The following is a 17513-nucleotide window of genomic DNA, read 5'->3' on the forward strand; positions in this document are numbered from 1 at the left end:
TTAAAGACCCTATTACCTATTTCCTTCTGCTGTCTTCTACATTTGACTCACCCTCAACTGTCTTCAACATTCTGAGAGCAGTGAGCAAGCTCAGACCATTTGGGGAGGCTTGCCTTTGTGGGGCATTTCCCAAGAATACTCAAAGCCCTCTCATAAGAACATAAGAGAAGCCATGTTGGGTCAGGCCAGTGGCCCATCCAGTCCAATACTCTGTGTCACACAGTAACCGAAACCCAGGTGCCATCAGGAGATCCACCAGTGGGGCCAGAACTCCAGAAGTCCTTCTACTGTTGCCCCCCCGCCAAGCACCAAGAAGACAGAGCATCACTGCCCCAGACATAAGAACGTAAGAGAAGCTATGCTGGATCAGGCGAATGGCCCATCCAGTTCAATACTCTGTGTCACACAGTAACCCAAACCCATCAAGAGTGAGGCCAGAACTCCAGAAGCCGTCTTGCTCTCCCCCCACCCAAGTACCAAGGAGACAGCGCTTCACTGCCCCAGCGAGAGTGTTCCATCTGTAGCTTGTAGCTAATAGTCACAGAATAGACCTCAGCTCCATACGTTTATCCAATCCTCTCTTGAAGCTCTGTCTCTTCTTGTAGCCACCATCACTTCTCACAGCAGTGAATTCCATGTGTTAATAACTCTTTGGGTGAAGAAGGACTTCCTTTCATTGGTTCCAAGCCTACTGTTTACTGTGTGTGTGTCTGGTCTTTTTTTTTTTTGCTATAAGCTCCTGACTCTGAACTTTGCTATTAGTAGCAATCCTTTAAGGATGCCAGCCTCCAGGTGGGACCTGGGGATCCCCTGGAACTACAGCTCATCTCCAGACTACAGAAATTGGTTCCCCTGGAAACAAATTGATGCTTTGGAGGGTGGACTCTATGGTATTGTACCCCACTAAGGTCCATGTGGTCTCCAAGCTCCACCCCCAAACCTCCAGGAATTTGTCAACCTGGATATGGCAACCTTACCCTCCGGGGGCCAGGAGACCTGGAAACCCTGGAGAGCCAGTTTGGTGTAGTGGTGAAGTGTGCGGACTCTTATCTGGGAGAACTGGGTTTGATTCCCCACTCCTCCACTTGCACCTGCAAGCATGGCCTTGGGTCAGCCATAGCCCTGGCAGAGGTTGTCCTTGAAAGGGCAGCTGCTGTGAGAGCCCTCTCCAGCCCCACCCACCTCACAGGGTGTCTGTTGTGGGGGAGGAAGGTAAAGGAGATTGTGAGCTGCTCTGAGACTCTCCTTGAAAGGGCAGCTGCTGTGAGAGCCCTCTCAGCCCCACCCACCTCACAGGGTGTCTGTTGTGGGGGAGGAAGGGAAAGGAGATTGTAGGCCACTCTGAGACTCTGTCCTTGAAAGGGCAGCTGCTGTGAGGGCCCTCTCCAGCCCCACCCACCTCACAGGGTGTCTGTTGTGGGGGAGGAAGGTAAAGGAGATTGTGAGCCGCTCTGAGACTCTTCGGAGTGGAGGGCGGGATATAAATCCAATATCTTCATCTTCTTCTATTCTTCCCCAAAAAAACCTTTCTTGAACCAGCCTCTGTGTTATTTATTTATCTAAATTTATTTCTGTTGCAACTAGAGCAATCTTCGGTGAGTTAAATCTTGCTTCCCTCTTACCAAAATGCACAGGGTGTGTTTTAGCTTCCCTTTCTCAAATTATCCAGAGAGCAATTCATTTCTGCAGAGGGGGGAAATATTGTAGGAATAACAATTTCCCCTCCATGGCCGCTGCATTCAAAATAAGCGTCCCTGTTTTTTCCAGTGCAATTATCGGTATTAAAAGCTCTGGTGACTAACGCCTGTTGTATCACCAACTGAGAGGCATTTTATTTTTACCCAGCGAAGCCCAAATATATATATTTCAAATGATTCCCAGGCTCCTGAAGCTGTCGATGTCTTGCTGCTGGAAAGTCAGTTACAGAATCCGACGACGCATGATGCTGACAGATGGAGAGACGGCCACTGCTGTTACCTCCCAGGGGCCGGTTACCAAGGCTAAAGGGGACCGCAGTGGGATATGTGGACAAGTGTGCACGGTTGGTTTCATCTGCAGCCAGAAATCACAGCGGCAAATGTTGAATCTCTCTCTCTTTATAAAAGTGGATGCGTTTCCCTGCACAAGATGTAGACCTGAGTTGAAACCACGGCTCGGTTTTTGAAAACTTTTCCACTGGGCAGAAAAACACCTCTCACATCCTTTGGGTAGTTTTTCAGCACATGGAAGAAGATATTGGATTTATACCCCGCCCTACACTCCAAATCTCAGAGCGGCTTACAACCACCTTTACCTCCCCCCCCCTCACAACAGACACCCAGTGAGCAGTGTTCCCTCTAAGCTGAGTTAGCGTGAGCTAGCTCACAGGTTTTTAGCCTCCAGTTCACACATTTTTGTCTTAGCTCAGGAAGGATGACCCCAGAGCACACTAATTTATGCAATAGCTCGCAACTTTAATGGCAGTAGCTCACAAAGTAGAATTTTTGCTCACAAGACTCTGAAGTTTAGAGGGGACATTGTCAGTGAGGTAGGTGGAACTGAGAGAGCTCTTCCAGAAGCTGCCGTTTCAAGGACAGCTCTGTGAGAGCTATGGTCGACCCAAGGCCATCCCAGCAGCTGCAAATGGAGGAGTGGGGAATTAAACCCAGTTCTCCCAGTTAAAAGTCCATGCACTTAACTATTACACCAAACTGGCATGATCTTTCTGCCAGAGGATGCTCAAATGCCCCACTGGTTTCTACTCATCAGCTGAGAACAGAGAGCCAGTTTTTCAATGACCGTGAACAGTCTGAGGCTGATACTTCCAACTTAGTAGCCTTTCCACTTTGGAAGGCTAAAAGAAGCTTGGAAAAGCTTGCTTTTTAGAAGGTGTGTGTGCCTTTAAATCGGTAGGAGCCAGGCTGAATGGGGGCGGGGTGAGCCAGCAGAACAACATGGCTGCTCCCTGTGAACTGCTGGAAAGGAAGGGAAGTCAGCACAACAAACGGAAGGTTTGTTTTACATTACTTTCAGAAGTCCTTTGCACAGTAAAATAGATGGTTACTTTCAATAACTCTGTGAAGAAGAAGAAGAAGATGAAGATATTGGATTTATATCCCGCCCTCCACTCCGAAGAGTCTCAGAGCGGCTCACAATCTCCTTTATCTTCCTCCCCCACAACAGACACCCTGTGAGGTGGGCGGGGCTGAGAGAGCTCTCACAACAGCTGCCCTTTCAAGGACAACCTCTGCCAGAGCTACGGCTGACCCAAGGCCATTCCAGCAGGTGAAAGTGGAGGAGTGGGGAATCAAACCCGGTTCTCCCAGATAAGAGTCCGCGCACTTAACCACTACACCAAACTGGCTCTCTGAGTAAATGGCCCCAGTAAGATCACAAAAGTGTGGGATTGCAAACTTTATTTTTGCTGTTATCTGTGTGTGTGTGTGTGTGTGTGTGTGAGAGAGAGAGAGAGAGAGAGAGAGAGAGGGAGGATGTGCAGCTGCTGGGAGATGAGGAAATGAAGACTATTCAGGAGAACTGCACTGCTGTATTTTTTTAATTTATTTTAGGGAATGGGACATTCTCCTGGCTCCACCCCCCAGGTCTCCTGGCACCACCCCCCAAAGTCCCCAGGTATTTTCTGAGTTAGACTTGGCAACCCTATACATTTGCTCTTTTCTTCCCCCAGACCAACAACCACTTCTCGTTGCTTGGTAGCCAATGATATAAATCAGGGTGTTCTGGACCTTTTTAAACCTGCAAGCACCTTTGGAATTCTGCCACAGGGTGATGAGTGCAACCACAAAATGTCAGACCACATAGAGGAAGCCCAAGTGCAGGGGAAAAGAGTAATTAAAAAAAAACAACTGGGAAAGAGTACTGAGAGAATACAACCCAATGCTATGGTGGTTGTTGCGACTGAAACAGAAGAGGAAGAAGAGGAGGAGGAGGAGGAGGATATTGGATTTATAGCCCACCCTTCACTACCTGAAGGAGTCTTAAAGTGGCTTGCAATCTCCTTTCCCTTCCCCTCCTCACAACAGACACCCTGTGAGGTAGGTGGGGCTGAGAGAGCTCTTTTGAGAGCTGCCTTTGAGCTCTGAGAGAACTGTGACTGACTCAAGGTCAAACCAGCAGCTGCATGAGGAGGGGGAGTGGGGAATCAAACCCTGTTCTCCAGATTAGAGTCCACTGCCCTAACCCACTACACCAAACTGACTCTAACTAGACAGTTAGTGTGATGTAGTGCCTAAAGGACTGAATGAGGATCTGAGAGACCCAGGTTCAAATTCCAACTCTGCCAATGGAATTTCACTGAACAGACTTTAAAAACTCAGCCTAACCTACCTCACAGGGGTGTTGTAATGAGGATCAGATGGAGGAGGGCAGAATGATGTCTGCCGTTCTGGGTCCCCATTGGACAGAAAAGTGGGGCATAAATATCTGAATAAAATAAATTTTAAAAGGATGAAGAAAAAGGCTGAGTCAACATGCACTGGACAGAGGAAAACCGTTTGTCTTTCTGGCATGTTTTACTGCCAATATCACACACTTTCCCCCACATCTGAGGAAGCACCAATACTGAGGCATTTTGCCACACAAAGTGAATGCCACAGACACCCACAAACGTCTTTCTGGAATCTTCTGCATAGACCTTGGTCTTATCGATTCCTCTCTTGCGCCGTACACAAGCATCGAAAAAAACGACGGTGCCAAAAAAGCAAATCAGGAGAGCGTTTGTTTCTTTTTTCCTCACCCCCTCCATAAAACCGGACAAATAATTCTCAAGCCTTTAATGCTACAAAAGTTAATACTCTTTAATACTACAAAAGTTGGCAAGTTAGCCCCCTCAGGAGCCAAAAGCTCCCCTCAGGCTCCTAAATCTAACGTCATGGAATTGGCTTATCGGAAGTGGAAGAAACGCCAAGCTGAGATTGATCCCTTCAGCCCAACCAAGCTCAAACGGATGGGAAATCAAAGCCACCTGTGAAGCAAACACTGTCTGGGGTTTCCCCCCTCTCAGGCCCAGCGTTTCACCATCCGAATCACCAAATATGCCAGGAATGAATGCAACGGAGACGAAGCAGAAAAACTTGGGTGGGCAAACTCTTTTCTGGATCTCCGACTGACGGACCTTCAAGTCACGCTGCCATTACGGATGGTTGGGCGCGCCATCCTGGAATTCTGACAGACGCTGACAGGGATGTCGCTGAGGAAAGAAATGCGCCTGGCTGGAATTCTGACTGACACCGAGCCTGACGGGATATGGCTGTGAGGAACCTCATGCCGGCACAGTTCTGATCAGGCTTGACAGGCGCTAGCATAAGGAAAGACATCCTTGTGGTTGTTCTGGTTGGCGCTGACAGAGACGGTTGTGTGGGTGCCGGTCTCTGCTGAATTCTGGCTGGTGGGCCGTGAGGGAAAGGGTGCTCGCATCGTTCCCTCAAGAATGAGGCGAGGTTGGTTCTCAGTTGGCTAATCCTGCCCCTCGTTCCTCAGCCATGTTACCATGTGACAAAAGGCCTTTCCAGGAATCATGCCCGTAGGCACTCCGAGCAGTAACAGTTAGACTTGAGTCCAATAACAAGAGTTTCAGCTGTTGCCCTCCAAGTACCACAAATATAGAGCATCACTGCCCTAGACAATGTTCCCTCTATATCTTGTAACTAATAGCCACAGATGGACCCTCTCCTCCATATGTTCACCCCATTCCCTCTTGAAGCTGTCTCTGCTTGTTGCTGTCATCACTGCAGCAGTGAATTCCACATGATCATTACTCTTTGGATGAAGGATTTCCTTTTATCTGTTCTAACCTGACTGGTCATCAATTTCATAGAGTGGCCACCAGTTCTTGTATTGTAAGAACATAAGAATATAAGAGAAGCCATGTTGGATCAGGTCAATGATCCATCCAGTCCAACACTCTGTGTCACACAGTGGCCAAAAAAACCCAGGTGCCATCAGAAGGTCCACCGATGGGGCCAGGACACCAGAAGGCTCCCACTGTTGCCTGCCCCCCAATCACCAAGAATACAGAGCATCACTGCCCCAGACAGAGAGTTCCATCTATATTCTGTGGCTAACAGCCACTGATGGACCTCTGCTCCATATGCTTTTTCAATCCCCAAAAGAGAGAGAAAGAGAAAAAAAATGACTTCTTTTTCCACCTTCTCTATCCCATGCATGATTTTGTTGCTCCATTTGAGATAAAATGGTGATCACTCATGTAGGAAAGTTTTAGAGCAGGGGTGGCCAACGGTAGCTCTCCAGATGTTTTTTGCCTACAACTCCCATCAGCCCCAGCCAATGGCTATGCTGGCTGGGGCTGATGGGAGTTGTAGGCAAAAAACATCTGGAGAGCTACCGTTGGCCACCCCTGATTTAGAGTAACTCACGCATCTATTCTACATGCTTGGTGGGTTCCCACTACTCAGAGTGATAATGACTGAGAAGTGTTGGTGAGACAGCGCCTAATAGTAATAATTGAGTGCCACCGCGTCACAACTGAATTATGGCGACCACTCACAGAGTTGTCGAGGCAAGAGACGAGCAGAGGCGCTTTGCCATTGGTTTGCCACCCTGAACGTCGCATTGGAGCCGGAGAACCCAGAAATTGGATTTATAGACGCATTCCAAGACCATGAGCCAGTGGAGAGTTCAGCACGCTTAAGGCCACCGAAATAAATGGGCTCCGGTGTGCATTGGACCAAGTCCCGCACAGAAACAAAGAGGAAAGGAAAGCAGAACTGTGGCAAAGGGAAAAATTAGAAAAAGGAGAAAAATCAATTTTATAGAGAACGTATTATGCAGCCAGCCCCTGCCTTTTGCTTCCTGCCGCAGTTCAGCATCCATAAATCAAAGAGGAAGGAACTCTTATTTTTATGCGAGAGCCCAGTCCTTAGAAAATTGCTAGAGGAGTATTAATAAGGAGAATGAGCCAGGAATGGTTCCAAATGAATTGGCTCTCTGCGCGGGGAATTCTCTGAAAGTTCCACTGCCAGATAAAAATCTCATTTTCATTGTTGGGAAACTCACATAGTATAAGGCAGGGGTGTCAAACGTGTGGCCCAAGGGACACATAAGGCCCTTGGAGGGCTTTTATCAGGCCTGCGAGCAACTCACTGCCATCTGCTTCCTTCTCTCTTTCTCTCTTGCTTCCTTCTGCACAACAGCCTGCGTTGCCAGGCTTGCTCAATCGCACAGGAGTTAAAGAGCAAAGCCTCTGTTTTCTCCACTGGCTGACCAGCGCATGAAGCAACCTACGTACAAAAGCTAGCAATGCCCTACCATTTCATGTTTACCCCTAGGTCTTAGGCTCAAAGCATTGACTATGAGATTTCTGTAATGAATGTCAATCAACAAAAGTAGGTTTGCAACTTACAGACACACACCTGAACGACACCTAGACAGCATACTCAAGATTGCTACAGCACAGACATTGTCTCCAGATTCTGATGCAGTAATTCGGAGCAAGGGGTGTCAGTTATCAGGAACGGTTAAATAAACAAAATATTGCAAGAATACTAATCTTTTATGCATATTTTATGTTTCAAAAAAAGCTTTAATTGTGTTTGCATGTGTCCTTTATAAAGTTTATATCTCTGCTACCTGGCATTACATTTTGTGACACGCATGGCCTGGTCTGACAAGATCTCATTTATGTCAGATCTGGTCCTTATAACAAATGAGTTTCAGCCTTGGTATAAGGATTCAGTCTAGGGCAGGGGTCCCCAGTGTGGTGCCTACGGCATCCCTGGTTCCTGCTGACACCTTTCTTGACACCCCCAAGTGTTTTTAGAAACTGGGTGGAGCTCCTGTCCAGCAGGGCTTCTGATTGGCCACTGGAGATCTGATTGGCTATGCAGATTAAAAGAAAGTCATTTCAGTGGCCCCCACAGCGCTTGTATTAACCTCTCTCAGATGGCTGTTTGGTGAAATGGTTAAGTACATGGACTCTCATCTGAAAGAACCGGGTTTGATTCCCCACTCCTCCACTGGCAGCTGCTAGAATGGCCTTGGGTCAGTCATAGCTCTCTCAGAGCTGTCCTTGAAAGGGCAGTTTCTGTCAGAGCTCTCTCAGGCCCACCTACTTCAACAGTCAAAGAGTGACTGTTGTGTGAGAGGAAGATAAAGGAGATTGTGAGCTGCTCTGAGACTCTGAAATTTGGAGAGGAGGGTGGGATATAAATCCAATATCATCATCATCATCATCATCATCATCATCATCATCATCATCATCATCATCTTCTTCTTCTTCTTCTTCTTCTTCTTCTGCAGTGTATTTCTTTAATTACACCTATTCTACTCTGCCTCTGAGCTTCCTCTCTGTGTGTGGAGCTGCCTTCTGTGGCAGTCATTTTGTGGCTGACTCCGCCTCCTGAACCAGCCATTATGTAATGGTGCCCAACTCCCTGTGTCAGAATTCTTTCCCCACCCCCTCCGGTGTAGCCAAATTTCAAAGGTGCCCACAGGCTCAAAAGGGGTGAGGAGCCTGGTCTACCCAAGATCCTGACATACCGATTGTGGCTGGGATTGGTTTCTGAAGACGGGAATGCGATTTCTGCAGGTTCCTGCCCACAAGATTAGGCACTTTAACAGGTACAGGCTGCCTGTTTGCACAGTGTAGTTCATAGCAGAGCCAGTTTGGTGTAGTGGTTAAGTGTGCGGACTCTTAATTGGGAGAACCAGGTTTGATTCCCCCCTCCTCCACTCGCAGCCGCTGGGATGGCCTTGAGTACTTGGAAGGGCAGCTTCTGTCAGAGCTCTCTCAGCCCCACCCACCTCACAGGGTGTCTGTTGCAGGGGAGGAAGAGAAAGGAGATTGTGAGCCACTCTGAGACTCTTAGATTCGGAGTGGAGGGCGGGATACAAATCCAATGTGGTGGTGTTGTTACTATTATTATTGTGTGAACCAAGAAACAGATTTGAAAGCTCTCCCTTCCCTTTTTCTTCTGTCAATTGATTGGGGAACATGGGTACTGTGGTTGCAGTGCAGTTTCTGGAAAACAGAACCTGTCAACTGTGGGCGGGAAGCCACTGAGACGATTGCAGTGCGAGGGGGCGATGCCACTCTGGCTGGAGAACATGACTGATGGGAGCACTAATTGCTGCAACTCAGACATGTTTGTGAGACGTACATAGTGGTATCGACGAATAAAACATCTGGATAAGCAAAAAAAAAAACCCCAAAGGTTTTCTAAAGATCTGTGGATGTGTGACCACACTCAGAATTGCAACATGAGAAGACGGTGCATGGCACATGAACGTGCTTCATTATTTATTTGATTTATTTACTTTCGATTTATATCCTGCCCATTCCAAACGGACTCCAGCAGCACATAATGATAATGAGAGCCAGTTTGGTGTAGTGGTGAAGTGTGCAGACTCGTATCTGGGAGAACTGGGCTTGATTCCCCACTCCTCCACTGGCAGCTGCTGGTATGGCCTTGGGTCAGCCATAGCTCTCCCAGAGCGGTCCTCGGACAGCCAGTTTGGTGTAGTGGTTAAGTGTGTGGACTCGTATCTGGGAGAACCGGGTTTGATTCCCCACTCCTCCACTTGCAGCTGCTGGAATGGCCTTGGGTCAGCCAGAGCTCTCTTATCTGGGAGAACCAGGTTTGATTCCGCCCTCCTCCATTTGCACCTGCTGGAATGGCCTTGGGTCAGCCATAGCTCTCTTACGTGGGAGAACCGGGTTTGATTCCCCCCTCCTCCGCTTGCACCTGCTGGAATGGCCTTGGGTCAGCCAGAGCTCTTGCAGGAGTTGTCCTTGAAAGGGCAGCTTCTGGGAGAGCTCTCTCAGCCCCACCCACCTCACAGGGGGTCTGTTGTGGGGGAAGATTCCAGAGTGAGTTTTCATGGCAGCCACTTCTTCACATGCTGTGAGTGGATTCTCCATGAAAGAGAGCCATTTTGGTGTAGTTGTTAAGTGCGCAGACTCTTATCTGGGAAAACCAGGTTTGATTCCCCACTCCTCCACTTGCACCTGCTGGAATGGTCAGCCATAGCTCTCGCAGGAGTTGTCCTTGAAAGGGCAGCTTCTGAGAGAGCTCTCTCAGCCCCACCTACCTCACAGGTTGTCTGTTGTGGGGGGGGGGAAGGTAAAGGAGATTGTGACTGCTCTGAGACGCTGAGATTCATATAGGGTGGGATATAAATCCAATACCATAATCATAAGCATTCTTTTTCTTCCACCAGCTGCTGAAAACACCTTTCTCTTCCTCTCCTGCATCTTCGACTAATGCAAAACACAGGATGTGATGTCATGGCCCTCAATTCCGAATGAGGGGGAAGGGATGGAAAAGTAAGGTGAGAACTCAGCAGAGGATTCACACTCCCTTGGTTCCTTTGCTCCGTTTTTTTTTTTTAATAGACCCTCCTAAGCTTAAGGATTCCAAGAAAGCGGAGTTGTGTTCATGCAACACATCTGATCCCACCTCTCTTGCAAGCGAGACTTTTGACTAAGTATAGAATGAGGATGTGGATTTGGAAGCAGCAAGTGTTTTCACTCTATCTCTCCCTGTTCCCCTCCTTGCTATGGTCCCTGAACCAGACAGCTTTTGTCCTTGAAGGTTTCTTGATCTCCAGCATAGCCTTATTCTTTTTGGGTGGTCAAAAGGGACACTTCCCTCCCATTTTCTCCAGCAGAAAGCTGGCTGGATCCAACCAGTAGGAGGGATGGTGGCTCAGTGGTAGAGCATCTGCTTGTGAAGCAGAAGGTCCCAGGTTCAATCCCTGGCATCTCCAAAAAAAGGTCCAGGCAAAGAGGTGTGAAAACCTCAGCTTGAGACCCTGGAGAGCCGCTGCCAGTCTGAGTAGACAAGACTGACTTTGATGGACCAATGGTCTGATTCAGTAGAAGGCAGCTTCATATGTTCATATGTTCAACCCCTCGTCTCCTATCTGCCTGGGATTTTGAAGGGGGGGGGGGGGAGAATTTCATCCCATTGGGACGGGAGAGGTACAGCTAGTTATATCCAAACAGACATACAGATCTTAACACCTTGCCCTAGAAGTTGTATTTCACACACACACACACACACACACTTTCCGGGCCGGTTAATGTGCACCTAATGCAGAAGGATTGTCTTTTTCCATATTGACCAACAAGGAGTTATTTTGTAGAAAAAGAGGTGCTGGAGCTCATCAGCACAACTCATTAGCACCGCTCATTTGCATCAGCCACATACCCCTGACATCACCAGAAGGTGTACTGAATTATATCAGCTCAGCATCTACCTTAAAATGCTTTTTGAATTATAATTGTCATAATTGAATTACAATTGCCCTGAGCCTGCTTCGGTGGGGAGGGCGGAATATAAATCAAATGAATAAACTGTTCTTGTTGTTCAGTCGCACAGTCGAGCCCGACTCTTTGCGACCCCATGAACAAAGTCACGCCAGGCTGATAATTATATTAATAAACTATATTAAAATCTTACTCCCCTCATACTTTTTGAATAACGTTCTCCTACGTGGCCGCAGTGGCATGATGGCGATTTCCATCTGTCTGCTTTAGATGTTCTAGTTATTTTCCCATTTTTTTTGTGGGGGGAAATATGAGAAAGTTTGTCAAACCTTAGAGTTCAGCAAAATTCTCGCTGGGGGTTTGAACAATGGACCCCAGAAGCAAGTACTGGGGAGGGGGTGGTGTAAGAAAGAAAGAGCACGATACAATTTAGAGGTTCCAGAGCTCTGCTCTTCTGCGCTCCTGCCCAAAATGAGGTCTGCTAACCAGCCTACCAGTTAAGATCTGCCTTTCGCGCCCCGCACTCCATGCAAGTAGAAACAGGACATTTTCAGTGGTAGCACCTTTGAAACAGCCTCTCTTTTGAATCAAATCAATAAAAATGAATAAGAGTTCCGGAGGACTCGAAAGCTTGCATGCTCCACTGGGTTATTTTGATGGCTGTACATAAAAGTCATCATGTGGATTTTGTTATATGTGATTTTGCTACGGACAATCGTGGCTGTTGACGATTTAAAGTTTACCCAGAAATACGTTTCCTATTTAAACCAACAAAACAGCTACCAGAAAGTTTCCCCAAAAGGTTGTTGTTGGTCAGTCGCGCAGTCGAGCCTGACTCTTTGCGACCTCATGGACCGAGTCACGCCAGGCCCTGCTGTCTTCCACCATCCTCCAAAGTCCACTCAAATTCATGTTTGTTACATCAGTAATGCTGTCCAGCCATCTTATCTTTTGCCGTCCCCTTCTTCTTTTGCCTTCTGTCTTTCCCAGCATCTGGGTCTTCTCCAGGGAGTGCTCCCTTCTCATTGGGTGGCCAAAGTCTTTGAGCTTCAGCTTCAGCATCTGACCTTCCAGGGAACAGTCAGGGTTGATTTCCCTTAGGACTGACTGATTGGATCTTCTTGCAGTCCAAGGGACTCTCAAGAGTCTTCTCCAGGGAGTGCTCCCGTCTCATTGGGTGGCCAAAGTCTTTGAGCTTCAGCTTCAGCATCTGTCCTTCCAGGGAACAGTCTGGGTTGATTTCCCTTAGGACTGACTGATTGGATCTTCTTGCAGTCCGAGGGACTCTCAAGAGTCTTCTCCAGCACCACAATTAGAAAGTTCTAATTACTAAAGAATCCAACTCAAGAATAAAACAATAAAGCACCTGAATCTGACTGTGACTGTTTTCTTTTTATGTGCATCCATCCTTCCCCTATGGAAGTTTTGCTGCCATGCGGACACATTTAAATGTAACTGATTGATTGATCAGTTAATCAGTGAAAACGGGCAATCAATCAACTGCAATTTCCTCATCCATTGACTGCTTTATTATACAATTCCATAAATATCTATTAAGTCAGTTGTGCTTAAACGCCTTCTGCATATCATTGGCAGACTGATTTACTTCTTGGAGTAATTCTTAATGGGTAGCATTTAAAAAAACCCCATTTTTAATTGTCTTTTTGAAAATTTGATAGATTTAATGACACCACCGGTTCTGGTTGGGGGTGAGGGTGGATTTTATGCATCAGTGGCTTTTGAAGCTTCTATCAAAACCAATCAGCTAAAAAGTGGCACTTAAAATGTTACCCTTTAAAAAGCGCCCATTAAAAGTGCCTTTGTCCACTAAAAGCCTTTTGCATATTTACCCTGGGAGAAATTCCTTCTCCTGGCTTGCAATGGACACCCAGGATTACATTAATATTCGTAATCAGGCTTATTTCATAGAAAAAGAAGTGCCAGGGCTCATTAGCACAACTTCTTTGCATAACTCCTTTGCATCTGCCGCACGCGCCCCTGACATCATTGGAAGGTGTACTAAATTATATTAGCTCAGCATCTACCTTAAAATGCTTCTTGAATTGTATAACTGGCTTAATAAAACCTGACTCCCATCATATATTTTTAAATTACTTTCTCCCATGTGGCCACAGTGGCAGGATGAAGATTTCCATCTGTCTGCTTTATATGCTTTGGTCGTTTCCCCATTTTTTGTGGGGAGAAATATTAGAAAGTTTGCCAAATCTCAGAGTTCAGCAAAACTCTCACAGGGGGGTTTGATCAATGGAGCCCAGAAGCAAGTATTAGGGGGGGGGGGGGGAGAGCACAATACAATTTAGAGGTTCCAGAGCTCTGTTCCCGGGAGCTCCTGCCCAAAATGAGGCCTGTTTGTAATAATAATGACGGTACCTGAAATGCTGCAGGCAACGTAAGCTAATGTTTCTGTTGTCAGATATTGACTCTACGGTCTCTTATAAGGTAGCACTTTTTGCTTTGGCTGCTAGCAAAATCAGGGCAAAGGCAGTACCCAGGTAGACAAGTAAAATGATGTTGTTAACTGGACAATTAGAGCCTGATTATAGAATCACGGGAACGCTGTATGCAACTAAGACTGTGAAGGATCTAAATCTGAATGTGTTGATTGTAGAGTCCTTGACCGCTTTTAACTTGTAAGTTGCTGTAATTGTAATGGCCAATGGCTTTATGCAAATTTTTTTACTACTACTGCTACCAGGGCTGGTGCGTGGGAGTAGGCAAAGTAGGCAGCCACCTAGGGCGCCACCTTGCCTAGGGGGCACCACTGACACCCCCTCCCCAATTCATGATGACTCTGGCTCATAAATGATTTAGAGTTGGGAGTGAGCAGTGAAGTGGCCAAGTTTGCGGATGACACTAAATTGTTCAGGGTGGTGAGAACCAGAGAGGATTGTGAGGAACTCCAAAGGGATCTGTTGAGGCTGGGTGAGTGGGCATCAACGTGGCAGATGCGGTTCAATGTGGCCAAGTGCAAAGTAATGCACATTGGGGCCAAGAATCCCAGCTACAAATACAAGTTGATGGGGTGTGAACTGGCAGAGAGTGACCAAGAGAGAGATCTTGGGGTCGTGGTAGATAACTCACTAAAAATGTCAAGACAGTGTGCGTTTGCAATAAAAAAGGCCAACGCCATGCTGGGAATTATTAGGAAGGGAATTGAAAACAAATCAGCCAGTATCATAATGCCCCTGTATAAATCGATGGTGCGGTCTCATTTGGAGTACTGTGTGCAGTTCTGGTCGCCGCACCTCAGAAAGGATATTATAGCATTGGAGAAAGTCCAGAAAAGGGCAACTAGAATGATTAAAGGGCTGGAACACTTTCCCTATGAAGAAAGGTTGAAACGCTTGGAACTCTCTAGCTTGGAGAAACATCGACTGCGGGGTGACATGATAGAGGTTTATAAGATAATGCATGGGATGGAGAAAGTAGAGAAAGAAGTACTTTTCTCCCTTTCTCACAATACAAGAACTCGTGGGCATTCGATGAAATTGCTGAACAGCCAGGTTAAAACGGATAAAAGGAAGTACTTCTTCACCCAAAGGGTGATTAACATGTGGAATTCACTGCCACAGGAGGTGGTGGCAGCTACAAGCATAGCCACCTTCAAGAGGGGTTTAGATAAAAATATGGAGCAGAGGTCCATCAGTGGCTATTAGCCACAGTGTGTGTGTATGTATAAAATTTTTTGCCACTGTGTGACACAGAGTGTTGGACTGGATGGGCCATTGGCCTGATCCAACATGGCTTCTCTTATGTTCTTAAGGCTCCTAACCACTGTCACCTTGTCCTCTCTCCTCACCAAGCTGCCCTCAACAAAGCCAAGCCACCCCCCTCATCCCGATGTGCAACTTGGCCTCCCACCTCATCCTATCCTGCCATCCTCCTTCCTGGTGTGGGCGGCAAGCACTTATTCCCACAATTTTTAAATAACTTAGCATATTTTGGTTTTTTTTTTTTTAAAAAAAATAAAATTAAAAGTCAGTACTTTAAAAATGTAAAAAGTTTCAAGTTTGGCACTCTTCATTTTCCCTATATTTTTTAATAAGGGGGGGCGCTAGTGGGTACCAGAAAGCCGAGCACCGGCCCTGAATAGTAATTTGAGATTCTGTAAATATGGATGAGCCAAAAACTCAACCGTTCCCTTTGCCTGTTGCCCCATTCCAAGGATCCCCCAAAGGTGCCCGCATCTGCTGACACCTTTCCTGTAAGCCAGGTCATTTTGTAGAAAAACAAGCGTCAGAACTCATTAGCATATGCTTCCCCCAGCCAAAATGCAAGAAAGGAGAGCCCCGGGCAAGTGAGGCCTGCTCGGGCTGGCTAGAGAGCTTTGCTTGCCTGGGTCACTGGACCTCTGAAGTCACCATTGTTTGGCACGGGGCTTTTTCGACAAAAAAAAAAAAGCCCTGTGTGAAGCAATGGTGATTTTCAGGGGCGCGTGGCCTAGTATGCAAATGCAGCAGGAACTCATTTGCATATTAGGCCACACCCCTGCCACTGAGCCAGCCAGAACTGCGTTCCTTTGCATTCCTGCTCAAAAAAAAAAAGCTCTGGTTATGCATGGCTTTGTTCCCTGACATTTTGTGGATGGCTCTGCAACTCGTGGCAGCCATTTTGGGGCTGCACCCGGACGAACTCAGTTTAGAGGGAACACTGGCACCCACCATCCAATGTCAGAATGCCCAAGATGCCCACAGGCTCAGAAGGCTTGGGCACTTTGTGATCCCAGCCCTCACTGAATGAAATCCCTCTTAAGACCCAAGATCAGTCCTTGTACCGGAATCGGAAACCTTTGAATGTCCAGGTCAGTCTTTCATGCAGTAACTGAAGAGTAGAAACTCTCGCATCACTTATGGCCTAGTGCTTTTAACTGGAGATGCCGAGGATTGAACCTGGGACCTTCTGCATGCCAAGCAGATGCTCTACCACTGAACCACAGTCCTTCCATGCATTATTGGATCAGGCCCAGTGCCCATCGACACCAGTATCCCATTTCCCACAGTGGCCAATCAGATGCGCCCAGGTATACAAACCTCACCACAAAGCCTCTGCTGATGCTTTGCTCACAGAAGGTCCCAGGTTCAATCCCCAGCATCTCCACTTAAAGATGTGGTTTGTCCATTTTATTTATTTACTTATGTACCTTTCCCCCCAGTGGAGACCCAAAGCATCTTACATCATTCTTCTCCCTTCTATGTTACCCTCACAACAACCTTGTGAGGTAGGTTAGGCTGAGAGTTTGTGACTGGCCCAAGGTCACCCAATGGGCATCCACATCAGGGAGGGAATTCACACCAGGGCCTCCTGGATCCCGATGCCACATTTTTAAGGAAGTGTCCCAAACTCCTTCAAATAAAATACAATTTGCGTATGCATTTTTGGGCAGAATGCACTTAATGGGCTGTGTCTTCTAGCATGAGAAAGAGACACTTAAGGACCTCTTGCACATTTTGCTTCTGAAGTGTGAAATGGCGAAATTACGTTTTCAACCTCCATGCCAATCCAAGGGACATGAGATTCGTGGTAGTGAGAACTTGGGGGAAACAGAGCCAATAATATCCACCATTCAGATGCTTAATATCTTATCTCCCCGGCTTGTCACAGACTAGCATCCGATGTAACTGTCACCAGGAGAGCAAAATTTATTCTGTCCTTCTCTCCGAGAGTATGTTATCGCACCATGCCACTGACAGGCAAGAGGAAATGGGATGTAGGTTTTATGTACACATCAGAAAAGCAGGCATGTGGCAGTCACAGCAGCAAAAAAGGACCTTGCGTTGGCTGTTGGCGAGAGACCAAGAAGAATGCTGCAATCAGAGGGGAAAGCCAGGCATATGTGCTGAAAAACGAAAGGATGGAAAGGATTGTTCATTCCTCAGCCTCAAAGTGTTTGTCCTTCAGTGCTATGTCAGATGCTTTCAACTTTGAATAACACTGTAATCATTAGAACATCAGAAGAACCCTGCTGGATCAGACCAATGGCCCATCTAGTCCAGCTTCCTGTCTCATCCAAGAACCAACCAGTTCCTCCGGAGGGCTAACAACAAAGCATAGAGGCTGAGGCCTTCCCCTGATAAGAATGTATGAAAGGCCCTGCTGGATCAGACTAGTGCTCCATCTAGTCCAACTTCCTGTTTCACACAGTGGCCAACCAGTTCCTCTGGAGGGTCAACAAGAGGACACAGAGACTGAGGCCTTCTCCTGATAAGAATGTAAGAAGACCCCTGCTGGATCAGACCAGCGGCTCATCTAGTCCAGCTTCCTGTCT

At 47.0% G+C, this 17513-nt stretch overlaps 1 protein-coding gene and 1 non-coding gene across 5 annotated transcripts in view; one reads left to right on the plus strand and one right to left on the minus strand.

The window, feature by feature from the left end:
* The window catches only part of LOC132588152 (protein ELFN1-like), a 644710-nt gene that overhangs the window by 71050 nt on the left and 556147 nt on the right, over positions 1 to 17513 (minus strand). The window lies entirely within an intron of this gene.
* On the plus strand, positions 10651 to 10725 carry TRNAH-GUG (transfer RNA histidin (anticodon GUG)). Its single transcript has one exon. It is a non-coding gene; the product is annotated as a tRNA-His (tRNA).

This window comes from Heteronotia binoei, chromosome 20 (genome assembly GCF_032191835.1).
Source record: "Heteronotia binoei isolate CCM8104 ecotype False Entrance Well chromosome 20, APGP_CSIRO_Hbin_v1, whole genome shotgun sequence".
NCBI lineage: Eukaryota > Metazoa > Chordata > Lepidosauria > Squamata > Gekkonidae > Heteronotia > Heteronotia binoei.